A 6,000-nucleotide genomic window follows, 5' to 3' on the forward strand; every position below is an offset into this window, starting at 1 on the left:
CGTTAGTACCTGGCCTGGGCTGGGGAACCTAATGATCCAACCAGGGAACCAAATTTGGTGATGAATCCTGGTCACATGCCACCTGAGGCACGTTGCACATATGCTAAGAAGATAGGCCTCAAAGCCTTAAGCTAACTACTTAAGCTAAATATCTTACAGGATGTAGGCCTATACGTTTCTTGTGTAGCTGCTACATAAAATAGCTTAAGCTTCTCTATAGGCTATAATCTTCTATGATGTATTGCCAGTACCAACTAGGGTTCACATGTTAAGACATTGAAAACAACACACTGCTTAATAATTCGCCCAAACCTTGAATATGCATTACCTGTCTGGTCATGTACTCCTCCCAGTAATGTTGCTAAGACTGTTGTCGTGCTGTCGCCTGCAGGTATCATTATAATTGGAGCTGTAAGAGACACTCCAAAAGCAATCTATGAACAAGAGTCTGATGTTCAGTTGTAGAAAAGAACAGCAAATTCAGTACAGAAACTGTCTTCATTCCCTACCTGAATGTCATCACCACTCAGGTCTGTTCAGAAATTAGAAAGCCAAATTGAGCCGAAATGATCATCTTGTTTCAAAAGGTATGTAAAGATTACTAAAGAAATGGAAGCATTTGACGATGTTAGGAAACTAGAGCACATGAAGTTTGTATGCCCAGTAGTTCCTCAGCATGACTATTTGCTTTAGTAAATATCTCTTCCATTTGGAACCTTGCTCAAAGGAACACATGGATTTGGCCACACTAGGGAAAATTGTAGCTAAGACTAACCAATGGTATCAGTCACGAGTCAAACAGATTCATGTGTACACTGATGGTTCACCAGACCTATCCTTCAAGAATAGTAGTTGTAGTGTCTTCATCTAGCGGCTTCATAGAGAGTGTACAATAAAGAGTGCTAGTTCAGGATACATTAGCGCGAACTATACGGCCGAACTGAAAGCTATTTTCACTGCACTGCAAGAAATAAACAGGTCAAAAATAGAGGCAGATGTTGTGATGTTTGTTGACTTACAGTCAGTGATCCTCTGTTCCTTTAAAAGAAATCAGAACATTAGCAACAACGTAATTCACAAGGAGGCTCAGATGATTGGAAAGAGAGCCAATAAATTGACTTTTCAGTGGATTCCATCAAATGTTGGTGTGCATGAGAGTGAGCTAGCTAAGGACCAGGCCAAAACTGGAAGATTGAAAACTCAGGTTGGAATGACAGCTGTTGAGGATAGTCATACCCTTTCAAGGGAAATGTTAGCGGAAATAAGTGGTTAAAAGACGAAAGATTCTCTGATTGACATCAAAGTAACTCAGAAAATAATATCCACTATTGTGAGACTGTGGATGCCACACGCTGCAGAAAAGAAAATCAGTAGAGATGGGACCAAAATATATCCACTCAGCAAGTTGTGGCAGGAGAAGGCTTTTACAACTGCCCATGCTTTCGAATGTAATATTATAAGGAAAACTGAAACTTTTTGGATTGAATCCCTTGCTTCGAGCCCTTACAAAGGACCCTGTATGAGTTGCCAAATTCATTCTCAAACTTCATGGCCTAATATGATCAAGGGACAAGACAACAACAGCCATTCATTTTAGACTTAGCACAAGGAGAAATATTCAGGTACTCAGAACAGTGCATGAGAACATCATTGACGTCACACAGTAGGAATTAGGTCAGACTGCAACACTGAGATCTAGATTACAACCCCACCTGCTGTGCAAATCTACTGGGTCCTTGGCTCTGGGGTTTTGGTTTGGCCCCATCTCTACCAGAAACAGTACATCTTCTCTCACTGCAGCAGCTAAATATTGAGAGCAACATTTTTATACCAAAGAGAAAACAGCATTAAGGAACAAGACGCACATGGCTTCATTCCTGGCATTATGTGTACAAAGTGTCCTTACCAAGCTTGAAGTCAATGCTTGCACTATCCACTTCTCCTTGCCTCAAGCAATATAAATCAGGTTAACCTTTGTTTTTGGCCCTTAACAAGTGAGGGACATTGCAGCTGGATACTGGAGAGATGCCCATGTCAAGTGACACATCTTTATGCTGTTCAGTTAAGCACTGGGTGTAGGATTGCACAGTGAAAGTTTTTAACTGCCACTGTGTGAAACTGGATGAAAGATTTTAACTGACACTTTTTTTTGGTGAAAAATGTAAGTTTGAGATGACAGAAATATTTTGTGAATTCATGTCGATTTCAGCTAAATAAATCAATAAACATCCTGAAAAAAATCATAATGCTTCATTTTAGCGTTTTCAAAATGAAATGTGTTTTGATTTTTCAATGCTAAACTTCCTTAAAGTTGATACTTTTTAATTTAAAATGACTCAAAAATATTCAAAATTGAAACGACACATTTCAATTCAGGTCAAATGAACTGTTTTGTTCAACCCAAAACTTTTTTTTAGGAATTGCCAGCTAATCAAAAAATCCATTATTCGCACAACTCTCTCCCATGCTTTGTAAAGGTTCAATCACTGACTGCAGCACCATAAAGATTCACCAACCATCCATTTGGATTTCCTGAATCGATGCTTAATTCCTATTTTAAAACACCGGAAGAAGCTTCCGCAGCACTCAGGGATCACTAGAATGGTCTTAGAAGCCAGCACATTTATTACTGAAGCTGCTACTATACACAGCCGTTTCCTTGGATTAATTAAACACAGCGGCAGGCTAGAATACTAGTCACAACAGTGTACCACAGTGTACCACCATATGCTTCTAGCCAATAGAAAGAGATCTCCTGACATGGCATCCCCTTTCTGCTTAATGCACACATGCTAAAATAATTAACCCTTTAGTTGTTGGATTAAAACACTGTGTGAACACAAGGCTCCTGGGTTTTGTAGGCTCTTTCTTCTCTCCACTTCATCTGTGAGGGAGGCGTTGATGAGCTCTTACCTGGGGTTATACCATCTGAGATTGGGGAAGAAGTTCTGAATGAGGACCCCAGCAGTGTCAAAGCGAGGGGAAATTAGATTTTTTTTAAAGCCTTGCTAGCAGACCATAAGGCTGCATGCTACATAAACAGAAATAGGCAAATTCAATTGTAAAACATCTCAGTTTCAGATATTTAAGGTCATAGAATATCGGGTTGGAAGAGACCTCAGGAGATCATCTAGTCCAACCCACTGCTCAAAGCAGGGCCAATTCCCAACTAAATCATCCCAGTCAGGGCTTTGTCAAGCCAGGCCTTAAAAACCTCTAAGGAAGGAGATTGCACCACCTCCCTAGGTAACCCATTCCAGTGCTTCACCACCCTCTTAGGCCTGGTCTACACTGGAGGGGGGATGTTGATGTAAGATACGCAACTTCAGCTACGGGAATAGCGTAGGTGAAGTCAACATATCTTATTTCGACTTACCTCCCATCCTCACGGCACGAGATCAACAGCCGTGGCTCCCCCGTCGACTCCACTTCCGCCTCTCGCCCTGGTGGAGTTCCGGAGTCGACAGAAGCACGTTCAGGGATCGATATATTGCATCTAGACGAGACGTGATAAATCGATCTCTGATAGATCGATTGCTACATGCCGATCCGGCAGGCTACAGGCCAAGTTAAGGGCCCACAAAAGGGTACTAGGGCTGCAGAGGGGCAGCCCAGGAATAGGCAGAGGCAGCTGGTTCAAACCCCCTTGCCGATGATGGGTAGTTTACAGACTGCTGTCTGCCCCAGGGAGTAGGGGCTAGATGGAGACTGGCATTAGCCAGTGAGGCAAGGTGGGGGTAGGGAATGGGAGTGGGGGTTTCCCTGGGAGGGGAGACCCAGACAGAAGGGATGCTGCGGTAGGCAGAACCCCTGGGCGAAGGGCACCGGGGCCCAGGAGGGACACGGGGGCCAGAGGCAGGCGAGACATCAGCTGGCAGAGGGCACTCCAGAGCTGGAAAAGAGTTGATTCCCTGGACATCCAGCAAGAGGCACCAGTGAGTCGTCGCCCCGCCACACCAGCCTAGACCTCCCCCACTGCAACTTGAGACCATTACTCCTTGTTCTGTCATCTGCCACCACTGGGAACAGCCTAGAGCCATCCTCTTTGGAACCCCCCTTCAGCTAGTTGAAGGTCACTATCAGATCCCCCCTCACTCTTCTCTTCTGCAGACTAAATAATGCCAGTTCCCTCAGCCTCTCCTCGTAAATTGTGTGCCCCAACCCCCTAATCATTTTAATTGCCTTCCACTGGACTCTCTCCAATTTGTCCACATGGGGGGGGGCCAAAACTGGATGCAATACTCCAGATGTGGCCTCACCAGTGCCGAATAGAGGGGAATAATCACCTCCCTTGCCCAGGTCGCTGTTGTATAAATAGTAATTGCATTATCCTAGGAAAAGTGTCTTAAATGTCCTATACGCAGTGCCTCTCAGCCCAAGATAAATAGGATCTCAAGGTGCACAAAACCATATCCCATTTATTCATTCTCCATCAAGATGCAGCAGCCTTTAATGTGGAACATAATAATAACATATATGGAATATAACACTTGTTATCTCGAAACATTTCAATTTAAATGCTCTACATATTGTAAATATGGATTACTTCACCCACTGCTGAAATTCAGACACCTCTGGGGTGAAAAGGCAGCAGCTAACCTCACAACATTATACAGCCTTTTAGGGCAAGAAGTGATACAAAATAACCTGCAGGTGGAACATACACTGGTAGAATGCAGTCACCTCGGTTGGAATTTTCTTAGGAAATGGCCACAAAGCTGTTAGGTCCCATCTGAAGCTCAGCGGCCTTGTGGAATGAGTCCAAGACTGACTCAGAGAAGACTGCCACCAAATGAATAAACATAATAGTCCATTATGCCAACAACAGTGTTTTCAATAATAATATCTTCCCTGCTGCCTCCTGGGGGGTGCAGTAAGGAGAAATGAGTCGGCACTGATAGAAGAACAGGAGTACTTGTGGCACCTTAGAAACTAACAAATTTATTGTAGCATAAGCTTTCGTGGGCTACAGCTCACTTCGAAAGCTTATGCTACAATAAATTTGTTAGTCTCTAAGGTGCCACAAGTACTCCTGTTCTTTTTGCAAATACAGACTAACATGGCAACTACTCTGAAATAGCATCGATAGAGCACTCTATGGTTTCAAAGTGCTTTAAGTGCTGCATTTCTGGAAGGAGGGAAAGGGAAGAACAATTTTATATGGGCTGGTAGAGAGTATCTACTGTAAGTAGGCAGCATGTCATTACTTGAGTTGAATTTCTGCTGCGTAACTTCCCAAAGCGGCCAAATGACTGTTTCAGAGGTTCTCTCCCCCACATCTGAACAGCATGCTGGAGTCAAGTTCATCCTAGTTTTAAATTAAGTCCTGAGGTGATACAGCCCATTTATGGTACCCAGTCATTGACCAAGAAGCCTTTTTTCCTTTACTCCATGCTTTGTTTTATGGTTGGAAAGATGTTTGTAAAGCCAGACAAAGCCTTCACCCTTGTCATGGGGGACAGTGCTTTTAGTCACATTGTAACAAATTCTTGACTAGCTTGGTCTTCAGGATTGTCTTTATGCTGCACACAATGGCACTCAGCCCATCAGCGCAATGGCAGGGCTATGACTCACATCTGCCAGCTTCTCTTGCACAGACCATGCCAAGTGAGCTGAGGACAGGGAAGCAGCGGGACCATGACACAACTAGGCAGAACTGTTCCTGCTGGGCAAGCCACGCTATTTCCTTTAACATCATCTCCACTGTTTTTCTACTACTGACGTGACAAACACTCACAATCTTCTGAGACATCCAGGAAGCGTTGTGTTTACTGCTCAAGCCGGAGGTGAGACAGACCTTTCTCACCCATGCTTTGCCACGCAGAGGCTTGTCAGTGTCTGCCAAATGTTTGCTGAGTGACGTGAGTCAGCGAACCAAACCAATGGGCCTGGTTTCCTTGAGCAAATATTGAGGTAGAAGAGGCACATACAGCTGAAGTGAAGCCTGGAAAACATGGGTAGAGTAGAACCAAGTGCTGCAAATAATGTAAATCAGAAATC

At 43.8% G+C, this 6,000-nt stretch overlaps 1 protein-coding gene across 1 annotated transcript in view; it reads right to left on the reverse strand.

Annotated features, from left to right (window-relative positions):
- The window catches only part of SMOX (spermine oxidase), a 152,974-nt gene extending 149,569 nt beyond the window's left edge, over positions 1-3,405 (reverse strand). The window contains exon 1 of the mRNA XM_050943385.1: positions 3,377-3,405. The gene's annotated coding sequence lies outside the window, so the exon portion shown is untranslated. The remainder of the gene's footprint in view (positions 1-3,376) is intronic.
- Positions 3,406-6,000: the final 2,595 nt, after the last annotated feature.

This window comes from Gopherus flavomarginatus, chromosome 3 (genome assembly GCF_025201925.1).
Source record: "Gopherus flavomarginatus isolate rGopFla2 chromosome 3, rGopFla2.mat.asm, whole genome shotgun sequence".
NCBI classification, from domain to species: domain Eukaryota; kingdom Metazoa; phylum Chordata; order Testudines; family Testudinidae; genus Gopherus; species Gopherus flavomarginatus.